The 17637-nt window shown below is 42.2% G+C and overlaps 1 pseudogene; it reads left to right on the top strand.

Annotated features, from left to right (window-relative positions):
- The first annotated feature begins 9278 nt into the window (after positions 1 to 9278).
- On the top strand, positions 9279 to 15892 carry LOC122442481 (annotated as a pseudogene).
- Positions 15893 to 17637: the final 1745 nt, after the last annotated feature.

Genomic DNA, 17637 nt, shown 5'->3' with positions numbered 1-17637 from the left:
GCGAGTCCTCTTTGTATTTATAATATAATAAAATATTTAGTGCTATTACCTGGAATAATAGATTTTTAAAACATTCTAATAAATGGCTTCAGACTTCACATAAGGCTGTAAGGATTCCAGAATAGACGGCCAATCTGTGGGGGGAAAGTATTCCTAACTGACTAGGATAAGTATTCCTAGTGAGAGCATTTATTTTTTATTCATGTATTTATTTTTAATATCTAACTCTTATTCTCTGATTGATCAGGCCTTTCTCTGGAAGGATAAATATGCAAATTTCTGGAAGATGGGACAGCTAGTACTTCAAAGTACATTTGGACTCTGGGGACCCCTGGCTTCTGGCCAAAAGTGACTAAGTAGATGAGAAGTTCACTCCTGTGAGGCCAATGCTTCCTTAAGGCAAAAAATCCCTGTTCTCACTTACTGATGCAGGCCGTGTATTTTTATTGTAAGATAAGGAAGGGCCACTAAATACTTCATTCATCCCTTGTGTCTTTTCTATTCTGAACTTTCCATTTGTGCCAACCAGAGAGGAAAAGAAGTAGTTACTGAGAATTTAGTTGGTTCAGATTATCAGTATATGTGATTTAATTTGATGTTTTTTTTCCCCAGAGTCTCTTGAATATCTTTTTCAAAATTATAGGAATTTCTTTTGACTTTAAGTGTGAAGTGTTAGTTGCTCAGTCGTGCCTGACTCTGTGCGACCCCATGGACAGAAAGCCCACCAGGTTCCTCTGTCCATGGAATTCACCAGGCAAGAAAACTGGAGTGGGTTCCATTTCCTTCTCCAGCGGAACACGTAGGCTCAGGGATCAAACCCTCATCTCCTACATCTTGACATTGGCAAGTGGTTTCTTTACTACTAGTGCCACCTGGGAAGCCTCTTTTCCTTGGTTTATTGATCCTTAGTGAAGGAAAACAAGAGTAACTATGCTAAAGCTTGTTATAAGAATTAAATAAATGAATACATACAAAATACCGTATGACTAATAAGGTTTATTGGTGTTGGAGAAGACTCTTGAGAGTCCCTTGGACTGCAAGGAGATCCAACTAGTCCATCCTAAATCAGATCAGTCCTGGGTGTTCATTGGAAGGACTGATGCTGAAGCTGAAACTCCAATACTTTGACCACCTCATGCGAAGAGTTGACTCGTTGGAAAAGACCCTGATGCTGGGAGGGACTGGGGGCAGGAGGAGGAGGGAACGACAGAGGATGAGACGGCTGGATGGCATCAATGACTCGATGGACATGTGTTTGAGTAAACTCCAGGAGTTGGTGATGGACAGGGAGGCCTGGCGTGCTGCGATTCATGGGGTCACAAAGAGTCGGACACGACTGAGCAACTGAACTGCACTGAATAAAGTTTATAAGTGAAAGTGAAACATGAGCGAACGTGTTAGTCCCTCACTCGTGTCTGATTCTTTGCAACCCCTTCGACTGTAACCTGCCCAGCCCCTCTGTCCATGGAATTCTCCAGGCTCTCACTCAGTAAATACTTGTTATCATTGTCAGTTTGCTTCATCTTCTAATTATGTAGATACAATCTTTCCCATCATATTTTTATTTCAGATCATTCCATAGGTTGTCATTATCTTCTGAAACTCAAGTGGTGGTATAGTTTATTTCCTACAACCTAAAAAGAAGTGTATACATTTGGAAAAAGAAATATATATATTTGTTGTGAAGTTTAGTTGGTCAGTCATGTCTGACTCTGTGACACCATGAACTACAGCCTGCCAGGCTCCTCTGTCCAAGGGATTTCCCAGATAAAAATACTAGAGTGAGTTGTCATTCTCTTCTCCAGAGGATCTTCCCCTTAGCAGGGATCGAACCCATGCCTCCTCCTGCACTGACATTGGCAGGTGGAGTCTTTACATAGACATCAGAGGGGTTCCAGGTAAGGAGTTTGATCCCATTTTTAAAATTTGTTCAACGACACCTCTCAGCCTGTTCTCCTGTTTTCCATTTTGCCCCACATGTGTGCAACTGCCACAGGGAAACTCAAAACTCACAAACTCAGGTCCACACAAGGTCCCTCCACAGCCCTATAAAAGCCCAAACTTCTGCCTCTCTCCGTCCATCCTGGTCCCGCTTGCGCCCACCTTACTCCACCTGGAATTTCCTTATGTTAGTGATAATCTTTCTCTCAAAAAATCTAGATGTGGGGACTGTCCGGAAGCTCAAGATAATTCTAAATAATTAATTCTATCTCATTTCCATGGATTGACAGCATACTAGTAAAGAGAGAATGTACTGAAAATCTAAGAAGTAGTGACACCTAGGGACCCAAGCCTAATTCAACCCTCTTTAATGTCCCTTAGACACATTGCTGTCTCAGTAACAGCTGCTCACAAACTGAACACCTCAAAGAAAGGAGAAGGTGGAGGCCTCAAAGTCAAACACAGCTGTCAACAGTATCCCTGACCCTGATTCCCTGGAGGAAGCAGCTGCTCAGCTGAGCCCACAGTGGAGGGGTGCATTTAGGAGCGTACATGTACAGTTCCCATTGAAGGTTCTGTGCACAGAAGTCACGTTCAGGGTCCCCAGTCTCCACACTGGGCACATTTTTCTCAGCGATAAAATTAGTCTCCAAGGACCACAGAGAAGGTTGGATTCTGATTAGCACAAAGCCTTCAGGTAGAATGGGGGAAGGGCGACAATCTGGGAGAGGAGATGAAGCAGGAAGAGCAAGGAATCACCAGGCTGAGGGCCAGCCTCTAAGTCATGTCTCCCTGGTTGGATGAAAGTGATTAACACCTAACATTTTGCCAGAATCAAAAGCAAATCATTTCTGAGTGACAAAAATCATTCCAGAGTCTAAAATCATCTCTAACAGTTTTAGGGAACTTATGTCTGTTAATCTACATTCACATTAAGTGTATATGCTACAGCCTCACTTTTATTAAAACACTGAGGCATATAGTATCAAGGGGAAAAATACTCAGTTTGAGAGAAGGCAATCAACACAGGTGGAATAAAATGGACATCGAGACAGAGCCAAAGGATCTGTAGCTATGAGGGAAATTACTTTTGTATGCTTATCATATTAAGTGATAAGATGTAGAATAGTTTCATGAAGCCACAAATTTTAAAAATAACCAAGAAGAATTAAGTACCTACATCAACAAGAGTCTTGACTGAACTTCTTCCAGTGCTTGGTTGCTTTGGGTCCAGTCAGTGGTAGATACTCTGCAAAATGTTGATATCACACCAGCTTAGTGACTGTGGGTCTAGGACAGATTTCACACTCACACTCACCAGGGTGGTGTCTCTGTATATGACCTCTGTGCCCAGAACGCTCACTGAGACCCATGGCCGTAAATATACACCTCCCTCATGGGCTCAGCCCTTGTGCTCAGCTGAGCAGCTGCTTCCCCCAGGGAATCGGGGTCAGAGAAGCTGCTCCTCTCAGTGGAGAACTGGGGGAGGAGGAAATGGTGTGGCCCTAAAAGGAGGTGGGAACACCCTCAGGTCCAGAGCCCAGGAGTCCCTGTAGTGAGCTCCCCAGGGTCTGGACCGCTGGCTGAGATGCTCACAGATGGCTCCATGCTGACTCTTCCTCAGCTCAAGGCATCACTACCTGTGAAGGACCAACCACCTGCTCTCCAGTCCCCTGGAGCACAGACCTTCCCCACACTGATGTACCTGCCAGACTCAGACACTTGCTCATAGACAGTGTTGGGGCCCCAGGGAGTGACTTTTTCAGTGGTTCTGAGAAAACTATCTTTCCCTCAGTCTCTCTGGCAGAAAATCCTAGTCTGGAAAATCTTAATCATCCTGATGTATATTCTCTTAAAATCGGAAAAGTATCCTCATATTAGAGACAGAATACCATGATAAAATTTGAACTTCATATAGTCACAGCTTCTAAGTTTGTTCAACTAAATCTGTTCTAGAATTTCCTGGCTTTGAATCATACTCATGCCTTTTCTCTGCTCCCTGCATCTCAGCTCCTGCTTCTGTCCTAGACAACCAGGACCTCAGGTTTCCCTGAAGGTAGACATCTTCTCCCCTAACTTTCAGAAGGCCCGTGTTCTTGGTTGGAGTAGTTAGTGGTTTTCAAAGTGCAAGAGTCAGGCACCTGTAGAGTATGACGTATTTTATATTTTATCCAGATAGTGATATATGTTAAGCCTTCATGTGTTGTATACTTAACATATTTGCCCATTCTTCCTTTAATATCACAATTAAAATGAAAAAGAACAAATCCAGAGTCTTTAAACAAATATTTAACCAAGAAGAAAAATCGGCTCATAGAGAGGGAAACTCAGCATTCTTAAATCAAAGTGTAATATGATGCACAGATATGAGAGTTGGATCATAAAGAAAGCTGAGTGCCAAAGAATTCATGCTTTTGAACTGTGGTGCTGGAGAAGACTCTTAAGAGTCCCTTGGACAGCAAGGAGATCAAACCAGTCCATCCTAAAGGAAATCAATCCTGAGTACTCATTGGAAGGATTGGTGATGAAGTTTAAGCTCTAGTACCTTGGCCAACTGATGCAAATAGCCAGCTCATTGGAAAAGAACCTGATGCTGGGAAAGATTGAGGGCAGGAGGACAAGGAGTTGACAGATGGCTGGATGGCATCATTGCCTCACTGGGCATCATTTTGACTGTCTGAGCACCAGGGAAGCCCAAGAATACTGGAGTGGGTAGCCTATCCCTTCTCCAGGGGGTTTTCCCAACCCAGGAATCAAAACAGGGTCTCCTGCATTGCAGGCAGATTCTTCCCTGGTAGAAAATGAGTACTTCAAATAGATCCCAGTTTTTAAACGCTCTAAAATATTTCCCAACTAATACTGGACATGCTAGTTATATATTCTGACAGCGTATGAATGGCATAAACTAATTCCAAATCCCCCTGAGCAATATAATCCTGTTGCTGGTTAAAGGAATAAAACTTACTAAAGATGATTTCCTTTCCAGCTTGAGGTTACACAGCAAATGCTATTAAAATTGTAATATTATCTTGAAAATTACTATCAATAAAATTGTTTTTTATCTAGAAATAAGTGTTTTATATTCATGGATTTGAAACACATATGAAGAAACACAAGTATTCAGGGTGTACACATGTTCATCACATGTTCAAAGAGAGGACATATTTCTATTCAAGAGTCTATTGATTTCTCATTTGAATCAGCAGTGAGGAGCCTGGAGACACTGCACACACATCTGTGAGCAGGACATTCCCTGGGTCATGCAGAATATAAGGATCCAAACGGAATCTTCCGAACGAGCCTCAGCCCTAGGGTGGCAGGAGGAGCTGCGGTGAGCAGAAGACAGTCTGACACCAGGCTGGGCTGAGACGGATATGAGTTTAAGGCCTTGAGGAGGAGGCCACATGGAGGCCTTAGTCACAGTCATTGGGTCCTCTTCTGTGTAAACAGGGGTCAGAGTTCCCCCAGAACAGCCCTGCCAGAACCTCCATCTTCCTCCCCACTAATGGAGCTCATGCTCCACCATCCCTCCAGGAAATGGCTCCCATGTTCCCCCTGGAGCATCCACTAAGCTCCTTGTTGTATTTTGAAGTAGGCGGGTTTGGAATCATTTTATCATTGTTCCTCAGTGTTCTAAGTGTCAACAGATCCAGATGATTGATGTCTTCAATCAAGTCTTCTTGTTTTCCAGGACCGCGTGGAGGGCTGCTGGCACCGCAGGCTGCAGAGAGCAGTTTGCTTTTCTGACCCCACTCAGATCTGGAAGATTCCATGTCACCTGGTCCAGGAGCCAGACCAGCCCTCCTGCATGTGGATTATGCTGTGTCCGGAACCAGAGAAGCTGTCTGGCAATTATTTTCATTAAGAGAAAGACAAACCTTCAGCACCCTGAAAGGGAATGTACATCTACAACCTGCTTAGGGAGCAATGTGAGAACTCTCTAACCACTGTGGGAAATATTTTCCTGCAATTCGGTACCTAGTTTTGTGCCCTTAAGCGTCATTTGGACAGCACCTCAACTAAGGGAAATCAGCCACCAGACAACAAGCAGAACGCCACAAGGCAGCCCGGAAAGAGTTCCCAAGTCATTTCTCTTGACACAACTTCTGAACTAGCACTTGAGTGGGGAAATTCTATCTGTATTTGTACCTACTTTCACCTGGTCCTTATCTCAAAACATGCTAGGGACAGTCAGGTCAAAGTCCCAGTATATACACATGTCTATCCTGCTGCAAGTTTTGGTCTTAAGTTTTTATTTGCTCACCCCTTGAAGATCTGGATGTGAAGAGGATGGTCGTTCATATTATGCCTCTTCTCTCCTTCTCTCTCTCTCCAATATCACTGTGTTCTCTTTTTTCCCTGCAAATGTTAACAGAGACACATGTTGCAACAGGTTTTTCATTCTGTCTTTTTTTCCTTCCTACATGATCTGAGTGTAGTAAACTCTGGTTATGACCAACACTAGAAGTTTTGATTAGATGAAGACAAATGATTTTACTCACTCTTGAAACATTATTATTCAATTCCAAACAAAAAGATGCTGCCTGTTTAGGGGTACAAACAGGGTTCTTGTGACCACAAATTATTTGCTTTCTTTTCTGTAATAGAATCAAAGGTTTCTTATCTTTGTATTTATACACTTTATCATCACCAAAAGCATGAGACCCAATTCCTCTTCATAGTTATAAAATAATAAACTGTTTTAGTGTGATTCCCTTGAATAATGGATTTTCAACATTCTAACAATCAGCTTTATATTTAACATAAGTCTATGAGAATTCCAGGAGAAGAGCCAATCTGTGGGATTGAAAATGTTTCTAATTGACCAGGATGCGTGTTTGTAATGGGATCATTTTATTTTCTTTTTCATTCATGTACTTATTTTTCATATCTGACCATTATTTTCAGATCAGGTCACTGCTTTAGAAGAGTCAATATGCAAATTTCTGGAAGCACAGAAAGATGCTCCAAAGAGCATTTGGACTTTGAATGATCCATGGCTTCTGGTCAAAAGTGACTAAGTAATGTGCAATTCACTCCCGTGGGCCCAATACTTCCTAAAGGCAGAAAATCACCATTCTCACATACTGATGCAGGCAGTGTATTTTCATTATAATATGAGGAATGGCCACTAAATACTTCATTCACCCCTGGGTTTTTCCTGCTCTAATCTTTCCATCTGTGTTAACAAGGGAGGGAAAGAAGTGATTACAGAGAAGTTAACTGCCTTCAGGTATCAGTTTACATCATTTGCTTTGATGTTTTTTCCACAGGGTCTTAAATGTCCCTTTTTCAAAACTATAAATATTTCTTTTAACTTCTCTACTACATGGTTAGATAAAGTGCTGGAATTCTCAGCACAGCAGTGTCCTGTGTTTAGCCGATACTAGAAATCCCCCTTGTCTTGATATCTTCAGAGCCAGATCGAAGACCCAGAATCCTTCTGAAAAAGACCAGGTCAAAGAAAGTGAAAGATTAAGGAAATGGAATAAGATTAAAGCATAACTAATAGTGTGACTAGTGAAATATGGAGCATATGTCATTCTGCAAGCAACTCAACACCACGATTTTCTCAGCAGAAGAGATTAGTCCAGAAAGTTCAGAGTTTAAAGATGAACATTGTTTTTGGTCAGTTATCGTTTCAACATTGTCAAAATTTTATTCTTGAAAGTTTCCAAGAGAATATGCAGACCAAGCATTATTGTGGAATCTTACAGAGTGTTGTATTAGTTACTTTGTCTTCATAGTCAATTAAGCCTGTCTTTGGGTTTAAATTCCCCTGGAGAAGGGCATGGCAACCCATTCCAGTTTTCTTGCCTGGGAAATCCCATGGCCAGAGGAACCTGGTGGGCTGGAGTCCATAGTGTTGCAAAGAGTTGGACAAGACTGAAGTGACTTAGCATGTATGCCTTGGGTTTAAATTCCCCAATTTTAAAAAGACAGCAAAGTCTACTTTTACAATTTTCAAGATTCTGTTTTCAGGACAAAGAGAATTTGATATTGGCACTATTTTTCCGGAACTGTTCAGTTCAACATGACCTGCGTCAGGCTGACACAGGACAATGGTCTTGTTTGTCACCTAAGGACGCTGCTGTGACAGACTGTCCTCCGAGCACTAGTGGCTCAGATTCCTGTTCCACGGGGACCATTCAGAAGTAAAAGCCAAGGAATGTGTCAGTGATAGACACAGGCCACCCTGAGACATTCAAATACAGGATCCAATCATTGCTCTCCTCACGAATTTCACAAACATCATCTCCTTTGGAAATGTAGACTCGTGGCTGTAGCTTCCAACACACAGGGATTAAGAGTCTTAGGTCCTCACATAAGAGCTGAGGGAACCAGGAAATCCTATAGCACCTGATTTTACCTGAGTCTGCAGAGGAAAAGTTTTTCTAAACACCACTCAGAAGAAAAACACAAAGTCACACTTTTTTCATACTGTCCTCCGTCTCAAGTGAATATTTTTCTCAAAAACTCCTTTGACTAAGCTGTTTTATATATAGAGAGAGAGAGGGAGAAAGAGAGACAGACAGACAGAGACAGAGAGACAAAGACAAGAGAGACAGAGACACAGATAGAATTACGGTAGAACATGCACCGGATAGAAAAAACTGAGTTTCAGTTATTTCATATCACTGATTTAGGCATAAAAGTCTCATCAAATTCTTATTGTCTTAAACTGAGCTGTTAACTCTCTGAACAACATATATATTATTTTTCTCCTTGGCAACTTCTTTTGACTTAAGTATTCCTTGAAAGTTAATTCACTTGTTGCCAGGATCAATTCTAACAGCTGATTCTAACATTCTTCAACAGGTAACTTGGGAACTGCAATTATGTAACAGTTCTTGAAGCAGCTCAACTTCATGATATTCTTTGGAGGAAATTCTGAGGGTCAGTACTAGTGGGGAAGAAGTTGTTCTCCTATCTAGATCAGTTGTGAAAAATCAGAGTGAGATGGACATTCCCTCCCAGATACTAACCCTGAACATACATGTCCACAAGTAGGCTCCCCATTGCTTTCTTAAAGTCATGGCCCATGTGCACTGGGTTCTGCAAACAATCTGCACTTTCACAGTGAGATTCTTCATCCCACTGCTCCAAGCAGTATAGACTGTAGCCATTGGTTTACATCTCAACACAGAAGACCTTTATTTCACTTTGCTGAAAGTTGACCCGTCCCACCTCCCCCTGGCTCTGTCCACACCTCTGCCCCCACCAGGGGATTTGCATGTTGTTCCTCAGGGAGGACCTTCCCTTCCAAGTCTGAGATAAAAGCTCAGCTCTTGGCCTTGCTCTGACTTATCAGGACTCCTCAGTTCACACTGCTGAACATGTGGTTCCCTGCTCAGCTCCTGGAGCTGCTCCTGCTCTGGGTCCCAGGTAAGGATGGAGAGGGGTTGAGAAGGGGGATGGGGGGTGAGCTCTGGGGGCAGCAGTGCTCTCCACGTGTGTTCTCTGTTAGATGTGTGTGCCTTGTCCTGCAGATGGGCATGGGAACCTTAGATCTATGAGAGTGAGGAATGTTCCAGAAGGAAGAAGGTCTTGTGCTCAGGTCAGGACTGTGACCAGGGAAGTGGGGGTGATGAAGGGGATATTTAGAGGTCTCTCTACACTTCACAGATATCAAATTCATTATTGTGATTGTACAATTTTGCAGTATGATTACAGATAATGAGAGTAATATGAAGTAGTATTAATATTTGAGCTAAAATAAATCAGAAAAAGGAAACAATAAAAATGGTTGCTAATATTTGTAGCTTCCTAATTCTCTTTCATTCCTTTAGGATCCAGTGGGGATGTTGTGCTGACCCAGACTCCACTCTCCCTGTCTGTCATCCTGGAGAGACGGCCTCCATCTCCTGCAAGTCTAGTCAGAGCCTGGTACACAGTGATGGAAAAACTTATTTGAATTGGATTCAACATAAACCAGGCCAATCACCACAGGGTCTGATCTATCAGGTTTCCAACCGTATCACTGGGGTCCCAGACAGGTTTACCAGCAGTGGATCAGGGACAGATTTCACACTGACAATCAGCAGAGTGCAGGCTGAGGATGCTGGCGTCTATTACTGCTATCAAGGTACAGAAGATCCTGCCACAGTGATGCAGCCCTCAGCACAAACCTCCCTGCCTGGGTGGCTCAGCTGCTCAACGTGCAGCTTCTCTGGGGAACTGAGAGCGGATGCTCTGAGTCTGTGTAAGAGGAGGATGGTGGCGATCTCAGGGGAAGAGTTTGCAGTGAGTTGTTTGCAGTTGTCCAGATTGCTAGGACAATATAATACTCTTTCTGGTTAAAGAAATAGACATACTAGGCATGATTTTCTATTTCAGCATAATGGGTTCCATAGCGATTGCAATTAAAACTGTTTCCTTAATTAGTGTGTATGCATGCTAAGTTTCTTCAGCCGTGTCTGACTTTGTACAACTCTGTTGACTGTAGCCTGCCACGCTCTTCTGGCCACGGGATTCTCCAGGCAAGAACGCTGGAGTGGGTTGCTAAGACCACCTCCAGAGGATCTTCCTGGCCCAGGGGTCGAACTCCCACCTCCTGCATCTCCTGCATTGGCAGGCTGGTTCTTTACCTCGAGCACCATCTGAGAAGCCCATACTTAACTAGAAAGTCCCTCAGAATCATCTATATACAAGGCTTCTAAGACATACAGAAACAAATGGCAAATTTCAGTGGCATTTCTGTACATATTCACAATGGAGACACAAATCCATCCAAAATTCTCTTGATGTTTTACCACAATCACCAGTGTGGAAACTGGGGCTACTGCACATACCTCTGTGAGCAGCCACTCACTGGACCCTGCACAGCATAATGGCCCCAAACATAAGCTTTCCAGAGGCTCAACCCTCAGGGTGACAGGAGCAGCAGCGGTGCCCAGAGGACAATCTGTCCCCAGGATGGGCTCAGGTGGAAATGTCTGTGGAGCCTGAGGAAGACACCACAGTCGTGGGGACATATGCCTGAGCACCTCTTCTGTGTAAACAGGGGACAAGGCATCACTAGAACAGCCTCCCTGAGCTCCATCTTTCTCCCCATAAGGATGCTCACACTCTGTATTCCCTCCAAGCAACGGCTGCCACGTGTCCCAGGAGCACCTAATAGGTTCCCAACTGACCTCATGGCTGCACAGAATTTCAGTCATGTTGCCGGGAGGACACCCTAGTCTGTTTGTGACATCCCCACTGCCACTTAATCCCTTCAAGGCACTCGCTTCATGACTTTACCAGCAGATCATCACTCTCACTAACCAACTGGAGAATACAAAGTTGCCTGCACTACAGTGGTTTTTGGCCTTTGAGCAGCTCAAAGCTCACATATGTAAGGAACCATAATAACATTGTCTAAAAATCCTCTTTGACTTTCCTCATCACTGAATTCACTGAGTAATTACTCAAAATGCTTATCCACTGTCACAATTTTCTCTTGTGAAACTAGTAATGTGCACTTTTTGCCGCTCTTTTAACTTAATTTTCATTGGAGTATAGTTGATGTGCAATGTTTTATTAGTTTCTCCCATACAGCAAAGTGAATAAGTTACATATATGTATACATATATCTATTCCTTATTATTTTTTTTCCATATAGGTCATTACAGAGTATTGAGTAGAGTTCCCTGTGCTATACAGTGGGTTCTTATTATTAATAGTTATCTCCTTTATAAATGGGTTCTATCCCTGGGTTGGGAAGATCCCCTGGAGGAGGGTGTGGCCACCCACTTCAGTAATCTTGCCTGGAGAATCCCCATGGACAGAGGAGCCTGGCAGGCCTACAGTTCACATGGTTGCAGAGAGTCGGACACAACTGAAGCGACTGAACATGCACTTTACATATATTAGTGTGTATATGGCAACCCCAGTCTCCCAGTTTATCCCTCCTCCCCTTCCCCCCATGGTAATCATAAGTTTGTTTTCTATGTCTGTGACTCTATTTCTGTTCTGGAGGTTCAGTTGTACCATTTTTTAAGATTCTACATGTAAGCGACATCATATGATATTTGTCTTTTGCTGTCTGACTTGCAAAAAGCTTTTGCACAGCAAAGGAAACCATAAACAAAGCAAAAAGCCAGCCCTCAGAACGGGAGAAAACATTTGCAGATGAAGCAATCGACAAGGGACTAATCTGCAAAATATACAGAGAGCTCATGCAGCTCAATATCAAAAAACAAACAAACAACGCAGACAAAAAGATGGGCGGGAGAGCTGAAGCTAGGAATATGCATCTTCCCACCCTGAGATGATTCTAGTGCTACAAGCTGCACCTGTGTCACTGTACCTGGGTTACAGTCTGCATGGCCACGTCCCTCTTCATGAAAGACCCCTGTGTTCTACTGTAACTTTGTTTAAAATTTTACTACTACATCAGAGTGGTAGCTAAGGTGATTGATTGCAATTCATCTTTACTACACAAGTTTATTGCTATGAATTCAGCTTTCTTTCCTCCCACAAGTTTTGATACACAATATTTTTTTTCAATTCACAATGAGCTCTACTTTTGCCTTTGAGTTCTTCTTTGACTCTAGCTTTTTTAAAAGCAGTTTCTTATTTATTTTCCAAATACTTGAAGATTTTTCTGATTGCTTTCTGTTCCTGACTTTGAATATTATTTCCTTGTTTTTGTAGAATATACTTTATACGGTTAGAATTCATTTAATTTTATTGACTGTCTTGTGGCCCACAATATGCCCTATCTTAGCTCTGGTTTAGAAAGAAGTCCATATTTGACTAGTGTTCATCCATGTGTTCTCTGAGTGTCAGTTTTGTCCTGATGGCTGATGTCTCTGACCTGCTCTCTGTGTCCTCACTGGCCCAGGAGGCAGGGCTGCTTGCACCATAGGCTAAACCTACTGCAGAGCCCTTTGCTTTTCTGGCCCCTCTCAAATCTGGCAGATTCCCTGTCCCCTGGCCCATGAGTCAGACCAGTGTTCATAGATGTGGAATGTGTTGTTTTTAGTAGTCAATGATGCTAGCAAGCAATTCCTTTGTCACACATTAAACTCACAAGGAAATATGACCCCCCACCTTGTTTATGGAGTCCACCTGAGAGATCTCTTATCATTTTGGGAAAAGACTTCATGTGATTTGATGCCAACTGTAGAACAGAGTGCTTCCAAATACAGTCTGAAATGTACCTCCAGCTAGAGGAAATCAGCCACCAGACTACCACCAGAATGTTACCAGGAAGCCCAGAAAGAGTTCCCAGATCACTTTCAGATGACTTTGTTTATTCTGAGACAATTTTGGGGCTTGTGTTCTAGTTAGGAGGGTTTGACCTTTGAAATTATAGTTTCTGTACATATATTAACATTTTACTTCGTAATACTTTCACCTGGTCATTATGTCAAAGCTCACTAGGGGGCAGTCAAGTCAAAACTTTAATAGACATCTTTCTCCTGTTGCTAGTTCCTGTCCAAAGACTATTGTATTTGTCTATCACGTTGTAGTGTGTGCTAAGTCGCTTCAGTTGTGTCTGACTCTTTGCAACTCTATGGACTGTAGCCCACCAGGCTCCTCTGTCCATGGGATTCTCCAGGTAAGAATACTGGAGTGGGTTGTCGTGACTTCCTCCAGGGGATCTTCCCCACCCAGTGATTGAAGTCACATCTCCTGCATTGGCAAGCGGGTTCTTTACCACTAGGGGCACATGGGAAACCCCTATCACATTGTAGATTTAATGCTAAAAGGGTGATTATTCGAATTACACCTCCCCTCCCTCCTCTCTTTCTCTGTCTCTCTGTCTGCAAATGTTAACATTGAAACAAATTTTGTTAAAAGATTTTTCATTATTTCTTTTTCTGTATATTTTCAGTGTAGATTGAACTATCGTTAATATCAACACTACAAGTTGGAAACAAAGGTAAATTACTTTACTGAATCTGGAAACTTCTGCAGCAAGCCATGAACTGCAACCGTTGCTCTTGTCTGTAGGGTAACCAAAATTGTTATCGACTTGCAAATATTTGCTTTAATTTTTTCCACAGAATTAATCCATTTCTCTTCTTCATTTTGCTTTAAATAAATCATTTTGGTGCAATCAGATTTTCTGGGGTAATATATGAATCAGCCAATTCTCATAACTCGTTTCAAACTGTGCCTAGTGCTTTTAGAATTTCAGAATATGAGAGCGCCAATCTCTGAATTGAAGATGTTCCCAATTTACTAGAGAAATAATATGAAGTATGAGGAGGGTATGTCTGAGGAAGTTTGTAATGAGTTATGATAGCCCACAGATCTTTGTTAAGGTTTATAATTTCTTCCGGTGACTGTTCGAGGGAGTTCCAAATCGACTTTATTATTACTTTTGAAAATTTCTAGTTTTTATTCTCTGCACGTCCTCATAGGTTCTTTAGAAGAAGGTACATGAAAATTTCTGGAAAGCTGAGGGCTCTTGATACTTCAAAGAGCATTTAACTTTGGGTGATCCATGGTTCCTGGCCAAAGGAACTAAGCAGGTAGAAAAACAGAAAAAGAGACACAGAAATACAGAACAGACTTTTGAACTCTGTGAGAGAATGTGAGGGTGGGATATTTCAAAAGAACAGCATGTATACTATCTATTGTGAAACAGATCACCAGCCCAGGTGGGATGCATGAGACAAGTGCTCGGGCCTGGTGCACTGGGAAGACCCAGAGGAATCAGGTGGAGAGGGAGGTGGGAGGGGGGATCGGGATGGGGAATACGTGTAAATCTATGGCTGATAAGAAAAAAAAATATATATATATATATATTCTGAATGAGAAAAAAAAAAAAAAAAAGAAATTCACTCCTGTAAGCCTGCTTCTCTCTAAGGCCGAAAATCACCACTTTCACTTACTGATGCAGAAGCTGTACACTTACTTCAAGTAAAGAAATGACCACTAGCTATTTCATTCAATCCCTGTTTCTCTGGTTCCGAACTTTCAATTTAGGTAGCTGGAAATGAAAATCATTAAAGATCATTTTGGTTGCTTTTAAAAATCAGTTTAAGTGATTTAATAATCTTGTTTTTTCCAGTGAGTCTTAATTATTTTTTCTAAAAATCTGTATTACAATTTAGTACATTTCTGAAGCTGTTGAAGATGAAATAAAAAGAAATGATCCCAAGATTCTCAGCTTTTGTCTCAATTTATCTTCAGTTGAGTGCCTTATATAGGTTTGATATGCAAAAATGAGGACAAATCATTACTAGCAGATGTTTCCTGTAAGAAATTTAAAAAGAAATCCTCAAGTTGATGCTGGGCAGAAACCACCTCAATATTGTAAAGCACTTATGCTTTCATTAAAAATAAACAAATTTTCATGTGTTTGTTAGCCATCTGTATGTCTTCTTTGGAGAAATGTCTGTTTAGTTCTTTGGCCCATTTTTTTATTGGGTCATTTATTTTTCTGGAAAGATGCTCAACATCACTCATCATCAGAGAAACGCAAATCAAAACCACAATATGGTACCATTACACGCCAGTCAGGATGGCTGCTATCCAAAAGACTACAAGCAATAAATGCTGGAGAGGATGTAGAGAAAAGGGAACCCTCTTACACAGTTGGTGGGAATGCAAACTAGTACAGCCACTATGGAGAACAGTTTGGAGATTTCTTAAAAAACTGGAAATAGGAAGCCTCGCGGGTGTCATCGCCAGACGAGCTCGCCGAAATGGCTGCCGCCAGTCAAGGTGCATGGGTTTTATATTCCAGAAGGTTGGAAAACTGGCTGCAACGCCTGTGGGAGGTGCATTTTTTCTGCTTCAGCTTGCAAACCATACTGGCTACATCAAAGAGGACTGGCAGCGTGTAGAGAAGGACATGAAGAAGGCCAAAGAACAGCTGAAGATCCGCAAGAGAAACCAGACACCTACAGAGGTCAAGAGCAAAGCAGAGGAGGTGGTGTCGTTTGTGAAGAAGAATGTTCTAGTGACTGGTGGCTTTTTCGGAGGCTTTCTGCTGGGCATGGCATCCTAGAGGGGATGACTTCACCACCATTAGTCCTAGCTTTGCCAACCAGCAGCCTCTTCCCTCCACCCTAGGACAGCAAACTCCTCCTCTTCCTCCTCCCTGCCATGGCGTATCTGAGTGGCTTCTGTAGGCATCTGCTGATTCAAGTTGGGAACGGCCCCACTGTGAGCTTGACGGCAATGGAAGAGACCTTAGAAAGTTAGCGCTTATCTAGCACACTCCCCCGGGACTAATCTGTAGGTCAGCAAGTATATTCCTTTCTGGCGTAAGATACTTACCAGACCATAGGACAAGATGACAATGCCAAGTGGATCTTCAAAGGTTGCGCCACACTTGATTTGGAAAAGACATCGCAAGCATATAAGATAACTCATTAAGTTTTGCATGGAAAGGAACTGAATACACTGGTCTTTAAGCATGACAGATTTTGCCATTGTGGTGTCTACTTTCTATTTTAGTAGATTTGAGATTACAGAAAGAGAACTGCTCTTAGTGTGCTACAGTTGAAAAATCCGAATATGGAATGACCTTGTCCTAAAGTGACATATGATGAGCTGAAGCTGTGTTTGGTGGGAAGGCCCTTGGGGAAACCAAGCAGTTGATAACATTTAGGATGGTCAGACTTAGTGAATCATTTAAAGGCATTCAGATATTATCTAGGGATGATTTCCACCACACAGGGTAATGCATTTCATGGCTGTTTCCAAAGGTTTATTGATGGTAAAATAAGTGACTTTAGGGGTAAGAGGGAAGATGCTCTTGGGTGTTTATTTAATAGAAAGGGTTTAAAGCTTGAACTTTACTTCTGGTCAAAATGTCAGGGGTAGCCCATAGCTCCTCTGTGTCAATTCTACTACTTTATCCAGAGTTTTAAAATGGTGGCATTTCCAAGCATTAAAAATTTAGAACAGTAGCATCAAAAAAAAAAACAAAAACAAAAAACTGGAAATAGAATTGCCATATGACCCAGCAATGCCACTTCTGGGCATACACACCAAGGAAACCAGATCTTAAAGAGACACGTGCATCCCATGTTCATCGCAGCACTGTTTATAATAGCCAGGACATGGAAGCAACCTAGATGTCCATCAACAGACGAATGGATAAGGAAGCTGTGGTACATATACACCATGGAATATTATTCAGCCACTAAAAAGAATTCATTTGAATCAGTTCTAATGAGATGGATGAAACTGGAGCCCATTATACAGAGTGAAGTTAGCCAGAAAGATAAAGACCGATACAGTATACTAACGCATATATATGGAATTTAGAAAGATGATAATGATAACCCTATATGGAAAACAGAAAAAGACAGAGATGTACAGAACAGACTTTTGGACTCTGTGGGAGAAGGCGAGGGTGGGATGTTTCTAGAGAACAGCATCGAAACATGTATGTTATTAAGGGTGAAACAGATCACCAGCCCAGGTGGGATGCATGAGACAAGTGCTCGGGGCTGCTGCACTGGGAAGGCCCAGAGGGATCGGGTGGAGAGGGAGGTGGGACGGGGGATCGGTATAGGGAATACATGTAAATCCAGGGCTGATTCATGTCAATGTATGACAAAAACCACTACAATATTGTAATTAGCCTCCAACTAATAAAAATAAATGGAAAACATAAAAAATAAACATGGTGGTGCTGTTGAGGACTGCTAAGAACCCAGAGAGAAAACCCAGTGTGCTCTTTATGGAATCACAAGGAGGAAGGGCCCTCCGCCTGGTTTCCTGGGTTGTGTATGCTGTTGC

Source organism: Cervus canadensis, chromosome 5 (genome assembly GCF_019320065.1).
Source record: "Cervus canadensis isolate Bull #8, Minnesota chromosome 5, ASM1932006v1, whole genome shotgun sequence".
NCBI lineage: Eukaryota > Metazoa > Chordata > Mammalia > Artiodactyla > Cervidae > Cervus > Cervus canadensis.
The sequence above is the reverse complement of the archived record's forward strand: the minus strand, read 5'-3'. Positions and strand labels throughout refer to the sequence as shown.